This window comes from Balaenoptera physalus (assembly GCF_965194825.1).
Source record: "Balaenoptera physalus genome assembly, contig: HAP1_SCAFFOLD_688, whole genome shotgun sequence".
Taxonomy (NCBI): Eukaryota; Metazoa; Chordata; class Mammalia; order Artiodactyla; family Balaenopteridae; genus Balaenoptera; species Balaenoptera physalus.
The window spans coordinates 75964-88301 of NW_028126071.1; positions in this window are offsets into that span (position 1 = coordinate 75964).

A 12338-nucleotide genomic window follows, 5' to 3' on the forward strand; every position below is an offset into this window, starting at 1 on the left:
TCTTCCCGTACCAGGGCTCGAACCCGTGTCCCCTGCATTGGCAGGCACACTCTTAACCACTGCACCACCAGGGAAGCCCTATCTGCTCAATTTTCTGTAAACCTAAAACTGCTTTAAAAAATTGTTTATTAATTTTGTAAAAAGTGCAACCCATGGCTTGACCAGTTCTGTATATACCACTTTCTTAGGCAGTAAATTATCTTTGCAGAGCGCCTTTGGGCAACAAGCAATGATGCAGCATAGCCCACATAGACAGAAGGGTTTTGAAGACAACAAGCCTTCAAACTCATCCCCCCACTAGAGTGTGAGCAGGAATGACAGAAGGGGGAACAGAATGCGGTGTGTGGAACCCTGGGTCCCCCTTTTAGCTACAATCAAGGAGTCACTGAGCACATGAAGGCAGCCTCGCAGGGGTAGCACCGCTCTAAGAAACAAGCGACACTTCTGACTTGTTTTACCCAAATAACTTAAACAAGCAAATAATAACCAAGTGATTCATCCTACATGATCTTCAGTTTTCCCATTGATACAACTGACAGTATTATGCATTATAGATGCTGCTGTGTTGTTTTCAAGCCTTCCTTGAAAGCCTTCACAAAAACGTCAAAACATCCTCGCATATGATACTGATGATAAGGAAGTGGATATGTGTGATCACATATGAGATATCTTATTAAGGGAAGTGTGGGAGGGTTCTTCTTTAGAATATTTTCAAAAAGCTCTTCTAAACACTAGATATATTTTTTATTACTTTTACTGCTGTTATTCTCCTACTTGTTACCTGAAGTTTTGTCTAAGGACCGCAGGGGTTTTCTTAACCTTACAAGTAAGTTTCTGTTGAGTAGAACCTCGTCATGCTACTTGTTGCTATTGATAGAGTTTGTTAAGCCAACAGTGAAAGCAATCTGTCCTCTCAATGCATGGTAGCACTTCAATAGTGGAGATTCTGGAATGAATTTTAAAATCAGAGATGAGAAGCATTTCCCCCACCCACCTGGGATTGGAAAGAGAAAATTCAGTAAGACAAAACAGGATGCAGAGCTTAAGAAGTGGGTTAGAGCCCACGAAGTTCTAAGAATCACAACTGTTGAAGAAATATTAAGCAGACCAGAAAATTAGTGAAATGAGTCCAGGTTGAGTGAGACTGAATGCTTTCCCCAAGTCCCACATGGTAACTGCCTTTTTTCTTCTGTAGGGGGAGAAAGAATTGGGAAGAGATTTCAGATTTCTAGAGATTCCCTTGAATAGTTCCTACTGGACTGCTCACTGGGACAATATTCTTTTTCCTCCCCAAGGTGGCCATATGCAGCAGCAGTTCACCCCATCCATTCACTCTCATCACTTAGAATGGAGTTGTCCCCATGCAAACATCGAGCAATGGCACCGTGAGAATTGATAGGCTCATGAAAGCAAGGCTGATGGGAGCCCTGGGGTGCACCCCCAAACTAAAAGGACTCAGGTTGCAAGACCTGTCACTTAACAGTCACAGCAGGATATATTTTTGGTAATTGAAGCCTAATTTGGATTGTGTTTTTGGAAAACGATAACATTAGTTTTCTAAAAACTAGAAAATTTGTTAGGGGGGAGTGGTGGCTCTCTCCAACTCCACTTTGAAGCTAAAATGGCAAACTGTTTGGAATACAAACTTTTCCTTCCCGTGGATTTATGTAGTAGATGTTTCAAAATGACTGGCAAATACATAGAATTCATACAAAGTTAGAGGCAAAAGGGTGCTCCAGAACCCTCTGGTTGAATCTCTTCACTCTATAGTTGAGGAGAATGAGGTCCAGAGAGGCTAAGTGTTATGCCCAAGGGCACACAGCTGGCTCACAAGACGAGACTTGAATCCGGATTGCCTATGTACTGGCCAATGCTCTTCCCTCTCTACTGTGCTCTACTTCCCAGCACCACAAGAGGACACCTACTGTGTCTTGCAGAATCTAGACTATTTTTTGAAAGCTTGGAACTAAACTTGTGACTAATTAGAATACAGTGTTCCACCACCTTTAAGTCACCAGCTAAAATCCACTGCTCCCCGTCGCAGCACGCCCGAGGCCTTCTGGGTAACCAAAGAAAGATTATTGTCTCAACTCAGTTCTCTGTGTCTAGGTACCCACAAAATGGAAATCACTTTACTTGGGGAAGAGCAAGAGGACAAGATGAGATGAAAAGGAAGCATGTTTAAAATGGATAAAAGGAGGCACTTTTTCCCCACTACACACAATTGAACTGGGGAACTCACTGCAGCAGGATATTAAGATCAATGGTGAAGATTTGTGTTTTAAAAGATTAGACATTTCACATGCATATCATCAACAGCGACACTCAATGGGATGAAAGTAAGATGGATGAAAGTTCTCAAGCTTCAGTGCATCAGTTGATCACCAACTGGGTCAGGTGAAAAGAAAAAAAGTTGTCTACTGGATTAAAATTTCACAGAAAGGCAGATCTGGGGGGTTCCAGTCATTGCTGCTGTGTAACAAACCACTCCAAAGTAGTGGTGTGAACCAACAGGCATTTTATTATGCACATGGATACGGTGGATCAGGAATTTGGAGAGGGCACAGCAGGGATGGCTTGTCTCTGATTCATGACATCTGGGGCCTCAGTTGGGAAGACTTGAACAACTAGGAATGACTTGAGGTTGGGGGCTGGAATCATCTGGAAGCTTCTTTACCTAACCTGGGATGACTTGAAGGCTCACTCAGCTGGGACTGTCAAGTGGAGCATCTATATGTAGGTGTCAAGAGGGAGTGTCCCAAGAAAAAGCACTTCCAAAAAACAAGTGTCCCAAGAGACCCAGGTAGAAACTACACGGCCTTTTATGACCTATCCATGGAAGTTTTAGAGCATCACTTCCAACACAGTCCATGGGTCAAAACCGTCACAAGCCCACTGAGATTCAAGAGGAGGAGACTTAGGACCGCCTACATCCCTCCCCTATGGGGAATGGCAAGATCATATTGCAGAAAAACCTGTGGGATGGGAGAGGTTTTCGCAGCCATCTTTGGAAAATGCAATCCCCCAGGGAAGTGGTGGGTGATGTGAGGTTACAAGAACACACAATCTAGTGGAAAAAAACTGACATATGAACAGAGAATCACAGTACAATAAAATAAATTTCAAGGTAGTTATTTCCCCCTCTTTTACAAGAATTCTTTTTTTTTCCCTTTGATAAGAGTCATCACATTAAAATTTTTTCATTCATTGTCTGTCTTCTACTAGATTGGAATCTCCATGCATTTAGTTTCCTACTGTAACCCCTGTGCCTAAAACACTACCAAGCCCCAAATAGGCACTCAATAAATATTTGCTGAAAGAGTACATGAGTAAAGTGCTGTAATAGAGAAGTAGTGGGAGGGCTGTGGGAGTACAGGCAATAACAAAGCACTCAGCTTGACAGAAATGACATTTGAGTGGGTCTTGAATGCTCTTGAAGGATAAACAACAATTTTTCTGGTGGAAAAAAAAGGGAATAAATTTTTCTTCTTAAATCTCCTCCAGAGACTTCATTAGCCAAGTTTAAGTGGGCAGATCTCATCCTAAGTGTACAGACTGCAAGTAGTAGTTACAATGTTCTTGGTTGCAAGTGAAAGAAAACAGGGACTCAAATGTATTAAAAAATAAGCAGCGTATCGTATCACATAACAACAAGTCTGGAGGCCAACAGTTCAGGCAGCCTCAATGCCATCCTTCTTCACTGGGTCAACTTAGCTCCTTTGTGGTTGCAAGATGGTGCCCACAGTGGTAGGCATCACAGGCAGACAAAACAATACCCAGCAGGGGAGAGGACTGCTTCTCCTTTGGAGTAAGAGCTTTCCCCTAAGCCCCTGACAGACTTACCTCACACTGGCCCCCACACCACGCCTTATTGGCTAGAACTGTGTCCCATGCATGTATGTAACCTAAACGCTGATAAGAAGAAGGGGAGAAACACGAGCAGTTAGACTAATCACGTGTTACTCCTCGGGGCTTGACCTGAAGCTCCTGCCTCTCCTGAAGCACAGGGCTATGCAGAAAAGGGTGGATTCCCCCACAAAACAGAACAAAACAAATAATGGGGGTTTTGTTAGGAAGGAAAAAGGGGAGATGACTCCTCGGCACATAATAAACAGTGTTTGCAACATTAGGCTTGGGGAAGGTTAATGTTCTGTTTTCTTTGTGGATGACTATTACCTAACAATTTTATTTATTCTTTTTCATGCTTTTTGCTCCTTTCCTTTCTCCTCTGCACTAGTAGTCAGTTGAATACATCAAGCGCTGTATCAATAGGAAAGAGTGTCATGTGTACAGTGTACATACGAATCTAATTAATCAAAAATATGTTGATTAGACGTGAGTGCACTTTCAGGTAAAAACCTTGATTCACATGCTTCTGATAGCATAGCCATGCCCAGCTGTTCACCACTTGAATCGTGCTCTTTCATGGCCTTGTGCCCGTTACTTGTGCTGATTCCTCTGTCTAGGAAGTCCTTCTCAGTTTCCTTACCTATAGTAGATACTAGTGATTGCCTCTCCAGCGTCCATTCTATCCTTCTAGTAATTTGCTTGAAGAGATGGCGAACTGCCAAACTACTTTTTTCAGACTCCCTTGCAGCTAGGGTCTTGATCTGAAATAAGTTCAGTCAACCAGGTGCACTTGTGTAAGATTTGGAGGCAGATGCAAGGAGAAGGCATCATTCTGTTGCTGTTGCTGTTGGCCAGCAAGGTTTGAGCAATAATGTTAAGAGGCATTTAATGCTGTTGGACTCCATGTCCTGTTTCAGTGTCTAGTCACCAGTTTCATGGGTGTGAAGCGCCCTTGCTGCAGCACCATCCCAACTTCTGGAACATAGCTACTGTGGTAGGCCCATGAACTCAATAGCCCAGGGGTACCCCCCTGACTTCTGCCCCTCCAGCTCATCAATTTTGTAAGCCTCTGTTTGATTCTCAGTATTAAATATTTCTCTGTTTGAAACACCTAGAGTGGTTTCTTCCTGTACTAAACCCTGACTCATAGATCACCTAATTCATATTCAGCCTTCCAGGCACAGCCTGGGTCTTCCCTGAGCCACCAGGTTGGGCCAGGTGTTTCCTCTGTGCTCCCACCACGTCCTGCCTGGTAAGCCCATGCCTCTTCATCTTTGCACCCCTGGCACCAGTGTTTGGCTCACAGCATGTGCAGCATCAATATTTACCGAACTGAAGCTCCCTCTGCCAAGATACCAGACAGGTCCTGAAATCTAGTCTAAAGGGTGCCCCACCTCATGCCTGGTCTGCAAAGCCCAAAGAACAAGTGGCTCTAGACTTATACTGGATTCTAGATGAATCCAGAGCCCTCAGCTTTTCCGTACTTTAGTCCCCCACACAAGAGGCCACACCAGAATTGAAAATTTGACCTGATCCCCAGGAAAAGGATGATAAGGAACAAGGGAAGTTGCTTATCTCAAGAGTTACCATCTGGTGGTTTTCAGGACCCTCTACTGCTGGGCCTACAACGAGGCCTGCAATCAATGGCAGCATAGCCTTTGGAGCGAGGAAAACCCAAGTTGGAAGGTGTGTGCCGTTGTGTAGCAAGTTACTTTCTGAACCTCAGATTCTTAATCTATAAAATGGGGTTGATAATATCAACCTCACAGGATTCTTGGGGGTAAAAGAGATTATATATGTAAAATGCTTAGCACAGTGCATGCACATTGGAAATGCCCAATACCCATCAGTTACTGTTACGGCCACCATTGTTGTTGACTGTGCCATCACTGTACCACAATTCTGTTACATATTTTTTACTTCATATACATATACTTTCCTTCAGCCCAAACAGACGCACATGCAGTTAGACTAGAACGTACTTCTCTATACTTTCTCCCGAGGTGTTCCATTTTACATCATGATGTGATTAACCCTTTTCTGCAGAAGATCCAGCTAGGCCCAAGTTTGGGGCTGTGCTGAGGAAATAACAAAACCATCTATGTCAGTGGCTCTCGACCCTAGCTGAAAATCAGGATCACCTGGAGAGCTAAAAACAAAACGGCAACAAAAAGAAACAAAACGAAACCAAGAAACAATGTCTGGGTCCGTCAGCCAGAGATTCTGATTCAGTAGGGCCCAAGCATCAGTAGATCTTAAGGCTCCCCAGGTGATTGTAATGTGCAGCTGAGAGCCATTGCTGAGGGTGGGAAAGATTAGCGCTTCCATCGCCTCTGGGAAAGAAGAAAGAAGCTCTTACTTTTCTATAATCGCCACCACAGTGGAGGAGGGGAGAGGACTAAAGATTACAGTTGAATGATTCCACTTATAATGTGAACAAGGCATTCTTATTATGAACCTGGATAAATGACTCATCATGTTAATCCTCTGATTAGTGTCTGGGTTTCTCATCTAGAGGTGTCTGATCTGATGAGAAGAGGAGTTATCAGAAATGCTCTAGGACATGGAAAAAGCTAGTCTGGAAATACCTGTGAGGGATTTCAAGTTGGCTTGTGGGTGTCTGTCCTGTGCCAGCCCTGTGCACACTCGCACACTTGCGGGCTGGTTGCTGATGTCAGGTGTACGCACTTTGATCCAGGGCAAGTGAAATGATCCCTGCTTTGGCATAAAATCTAGCTAATATCTAAATGCTAGAGATAGCTGGTGACAGCTGGGCGTGTGCTCAGACATAAAGTACAGGCATACCTCATTTGACTGCGCTTTGCAGACTTTGCTTTTTCACAAATTGAAGGTTTGTGACAACCCTGAGTTGTCAGATGATGGTTAGCATTTTTGAGAAATAAAGTATTTTTAAATTAAAATATGTACTTCTTTTAAAGACAGAATGCTCTTGCACACTTAATAGACTGAAGAATAGTGTAAACATAAGTTTTATAGACATTACTGGAAAACCAAAAAATCCATGTGACTCACTTTATTGTGATATTTCCTTTATTGCAGTGGTCTGGAAGCAAACCCACAATATCTCTGAGGTATGCCTGTACATCTAAAAAATGTAACTTTTTCCCCATTATTAAAGTGATACACAAAAGAAAATAGAGTGGGAAAACAGAAAAATAGCATGAACCCAGTAGAAACTAATAACAGACTTAAATAGAGTTACGAGGTGCTAGACATGGTTTTAAGCTCTTCACCATATAAATTCATTTACCCCTCACTACAACTCTATGAGGGGTAACTCCACTTTACAGATGAGGAAAGAGGACCTGGAGCTGTCGTGTGACTTGTCCAAAGTGGCAGCTAGTAAAGGAAGAGCCAAGGTTTGGACTCATGCTGCATTTAACAGGGTAGGGTCAACCTCAGAGATATATATAGCTCATAAGGTAAGCTTTATCCAAGGATTCAATGCCACTTGCTAAAGTTTAAAAAGTTAATCTCAGTTGCCATTTATTCATCCATTTATTTCACAAATATTTACCAAAGGCATCTATGGGCAGCACACTGTTCCAGGCTTGATTATCAAGATACTGAAGAGTATACAGAGGCTACCTGTCCAGTCATTCCTATAGCATTGAACTCTCAAGTGTCTCAATATGTATAATCAATACAAGTATAGTAAGATTAGAAATGCCATAACTATTCTCTGATTACAAAATCCAAAACCAATACTTCAAAACTTTCAAAATGTCACAGTCTTACTGGATGGAATGTTTGGCATGATCCTCCGTATTTTCATCAATTAATAAGTACACCTTGGACAATAATTTAAGTTGAACCTCATGAATTCCACTTTGTAGCAACACGTTTAATATAACAGTAGTGTCTTCAAGTCAGAAATTTGGTGTTTTTGGATGGATGGATGGCTGGCTGGCTAGATGGAAGGATAGATGAGTGAATTAATAGCTAAGAATGCCTGGCAATGTTCTAGTTGCTTAAAAATTGCATCTTTAAAAATAATTCAGTGTTTTCCAGTTTGTTAAACAATAACTATGACTCAGAAGAAAATTGTGATTTCTGTCCTTTCCATGGACTAAACATGTAACTTCAAGGAAGCCATTATGATGCCAGTTCCCTCTGATTGTTGTGAGGATCAAATGAGCTAACTGAAATGAATTATGTAGCACCCTGCCTAATACATGTTAAACAGCATATTTTAAACTGCCTTTAAAGTGAAATACTATATGCAGAAAAGCAAAAATTCAAATGATACAAAAAGCTATACAATGCAAAATACGTTTCTTTTGGCCAAGTTTTCCCGCTATTATTACTACTATTATTAGAGATCTCCACGCAAAAATAACATCTCCCTGTTGATTAAGAAGGGAGAGGTTTACAGACTAGGAGATAACATCCTTTGAGTCAGAACCAAGTGAAATAACACATGTATTCTGGTTCAATTCCAGCATGAGTGATTAACATTCTCCAACTTCAAATAATTTTTATTATTAGCCAACACTTGTCCATCCCCAATAATACACATGTTGCATACAGGCCACAGAATGAGGCAGCCTCTCTTGGCATGTTCACAATCTGTGCATACTTTCCACTGAGGGTTTCCCTTTCTTTTTGATTGCTATTCCATAGCTTTTCAACTCCCACTACTTTCAACCCTGGGATGTTTGCCGACACTGAGTGCCAAGTAGTTCCCAAAAAACCAAAAAAATATAAGCACCTGTAGACTCCCAGGGAATGAAAGAGGTAAAGTACATTTTAAACATATTTATTAACGGTTTTAATGTTTGTGAAGAGATTTATATTTCTTTCTTTTAACTTTGAGGCTGGGATTATTTCTCACAAAGTCTTGTTGATAAGCAGGAGGAAGAGGGCTATTCTGCAATTTTGTCTCCCAGTCTGTGTAAGTGGGATCCAGGACACAAGAACGACTCAGCCCTAAAGTGCAGTCCTGAGTCCCTCAAGAACTCAGGCCCTCCTGCCTTTTTGCCGCCTTCTTCCAGTAGAAGGAAGGGGTGGGGGGAGCGGGAAACAATTCAAACCCTCTTTGTAAGGGGCGGGGCCGGGGCGGAGCCTCCCGGCGGGCATTAGAAGCAGGTGACCCAGGCTGGGCGGGAGAGGCCAGTCAGCCCGAGGCCGTGACTCCACTGCAGCCAGCGCCGCCGCCGCCGCCGCGCGCAGTTCAATACCCGCCGGAGGTGGGCCAAAGGGTGCTAGAGCGCGGGGGAGGAGCGGAGCCCGGCGCGTCCCGGGAGAACCGCCACCGCCCCCAGGAGTCCGCTGGAGCGCGGATCCCCCTGCAGGGGAGGAGAAGAGCGGCGGGCGGGACGCGGCGGCGGGCGCGCACCATGCAGTCCTGTGAACACACACTGGCAGCGATGGGGGAAAATAAGTGTCCCTGGACTTTGGACTAGATTACAGCCAGATATTCCAAAAGCATCGAGACACTGCTCTCTGCGGCCTCTGAAAACAAATGAGACCCATAACACCCTTGCATAAGCTTTTAAAACATGGATCAGTGCGGCAAAACGAAAGCTGTTCCCCCCCCCCCTCACCTCAATATGTTTTTCTCTTCCTCCTCTTCTGAGAAAGCCTATATAGTGATGAGCACACACTTTACTGTTAGAGAATTCTGTTTGCTTTTCTAATCTGTTGAACCATTCCCTCATTTATATATGAAAGTCTATGTATTGATGAATACACACGTACACACACCACGCATACATACTTTACTGTTAAAAATTCTGTTTGCTTTCCTAATCTATTTAACCATTCATGCAAGAAGAGTGTGAGGCCATTACTGGGGAAGGGGGTGACAGTGCATTGGCCAGCAGAATACCAGTGACCAGGACTGAGTGGGGACTAAATTTAAGAAGCTAAAATGGCAAAAACAATTAAAATTTGAGGATGTCTCCCTAGAAAAACAGCAAGTGTAGGGATTTGCGCTTCATTTATACCAAAGTTGGAAAAGTCAGATTTAAGCCCAGGTCAGTTTTTACATTATGGATATTAAGTAAACAAGTGTATAGTTTCCATAGTGTATTTAAGCACTTTGCTGGTGGAAAGAAGCCTGGTGTTATAGTTTTCATGGACTTTCAGAAGCTATTCACGTTTATAAAAATGCACTGCTCTTACACGCTCATCCTCTGAATCAAAATTTCAGTATATTCGACAAAACCTTGTACACAGAGCTACAGAACTTTTTGCACATCTAATTCCTCTACTTGTTCAGAAGCTTCTTAGAACCTTGAAATAGATCCCCTGCCTGAGGGCCAGTTCCTCTCTTCTTTTTCAAATGAGGAACTTTTCTGATCACCTTGACCTCTTCCCTCAGTTAACATGTCTTCCCAGAAAGTACATAGATTATTCTGCTGCCTTAGGTCATTGTGCCTAATTTGGGTTTTTCCTCTTCCTTTTTTTTTTTTTTTTTTGTGGAGGAGTGTAAAGATGATGCAGAATGTATCTAAAAGTTGTGGGATGATGTGGTTGAAGTGATTTAATTCTTCCTGTTAAAACAACTATTTTTCATTTTGGCAACATACCAAACCTAAAAAGAACAACCAATTTACTTTAAAAAAAAAAAAAAAGACAGTTAAGACAAAGGATACTAAGCCAAGGAAAGGCAATACAGGTAATGCATTTGGAGGTCTAGGTCCAGGCCAACTCTCAGAGCTGCCTCTGTTTTCAGCCTCTGTTCTCACCGCTGCTCTCCCCCTCCCTTCCCTCAAAGATGAAGCCCACCTGCTTCCCTCAAGTCTTACCTCAGCCACCCCTCCCGCTACCCAGGGCAGAGAAGCCCATCTATTTATGGTCGCCCCCTATTTCCATCTCATATGCTGTTTTCTTCTGATTTTTATTTTTATTAGGCAAACAATCCACACTCCTGAAAACAATTATAAACTGGAAGGTTGTGGGGTGGTTTAGCAGCTTCTTCACAGCCAGCTCTGTGATTTTAGTGAGGATTTAAGGCCCAGTTTAGTTTCACATGTACAGCTTTTGGGCTGTCCCTTTCATGGTTCAATTGTAAGCAACGTCTCCCATCACAGATTAGGGGGTAAAGATTTAGAAGGAACTAATATGTGACCTCTCAGTAAATCAGTTGATAAGACTTAGGAAGTCATTTTAATTTATATTATTAACCTCACACTTTGAAGCTGTCTAAATTGGCTGAAAATAAGTATTCTTGGTGCCTTATTGGTTTATCCTTGCAAACCTTTGTCATGTTTTCTCGTAGTCATTTCCAGTGATAAGCCTGTGTGTGTGTTGTGTGTAATTGTGAGCAATGTACAAGCTTAAATCACGTGCTGACACCACTGTTTCCAAGTTGGTATTCATTAGGCCGTTTCCTCCTGGGCTAGGGCTGCACTAATCCCGACACCGGCTGCCGGGAGAAAACCTCATGGAGCCCACAGCGCACCTTAATAACAGCATCCGTGACCTGCAGTCTCAAGTACAGAATGGGAACCCCAGAGCTAGGAAATGTAGTTGTATATTTTAATGAACTGCTACCCCTGCTAAAGAGGCTTCTTTCACTTTTGTGCTCTACAGAAAGACCAAGGGGGGTAGGAGGGACAAAGCTTTGAATAACTGCTTTCTAACACCGAATGTGGCCAACAGGACAGAGAACATCACAAATCTAGGCAGGTGTGAGGTACAGTGGCTGAGGATTTCCTGCTCCCCCTGCATGCCCTTTCTTGCCTCCAAAGTCCGATCAAGTGATCCTGGGAAAGAAATACGCCTGGGTTGAGGAGGGTGGTTTTGAAAGAAAAAGCTACCAAGACATTAAAGCAGGGTGAATGAAGGGTAGGCAGGATGAAAGTAACTAAGTAACCTGGCTCAGAACTCTCAAAAGCTTCTAGCAGCTTGATGACAATTACAGGATTTATTTCAGTCTGTGGTACATCATTTGAAGACAATAGTACTTCATGTTGTTACAAACTGTATGTATAGCGTGTATGTGTTGTGGGTGTGTATATAAATAATATATATTATATATATGAGAGATTTAGTGACTTTTGATACGGGTTTGGTGCAGGTGAATTTATTACTGAGCCAAGTGAGGCACATACTGAGTCAGTAGTTCGAGTCCAGGGCATTCAGTACTTTTCCTGATTTCCATGTGTGTATAGTGCCTGTCCCATGCGGTATTGTCAGTGTCATGTCAAATCCAGAACTCACAAAGCAGAGCCAGCGACATTTTATTTGTAGACAATCAACTAGAATCTATAAAATTATTACTGGCAGATGATTATAATTCCAGATCCCTAACACTAGCAAAAGGAAACCCAGAGCATCTTGATAAGAAGTTTTCTGTTTTTGTTTTGTTCCTGGAAGTCAGTAGAATAGCAGTTGTATGTGGTTATATTAGTGTCAAGATACTTAATTTGCTGACCTTATTATTTCAGAAAAAAAAATTGTATGTATTATATTTGTGGGAAGTTAAAATAATGCTTTGAGATTTTTATCAAATATGGAGA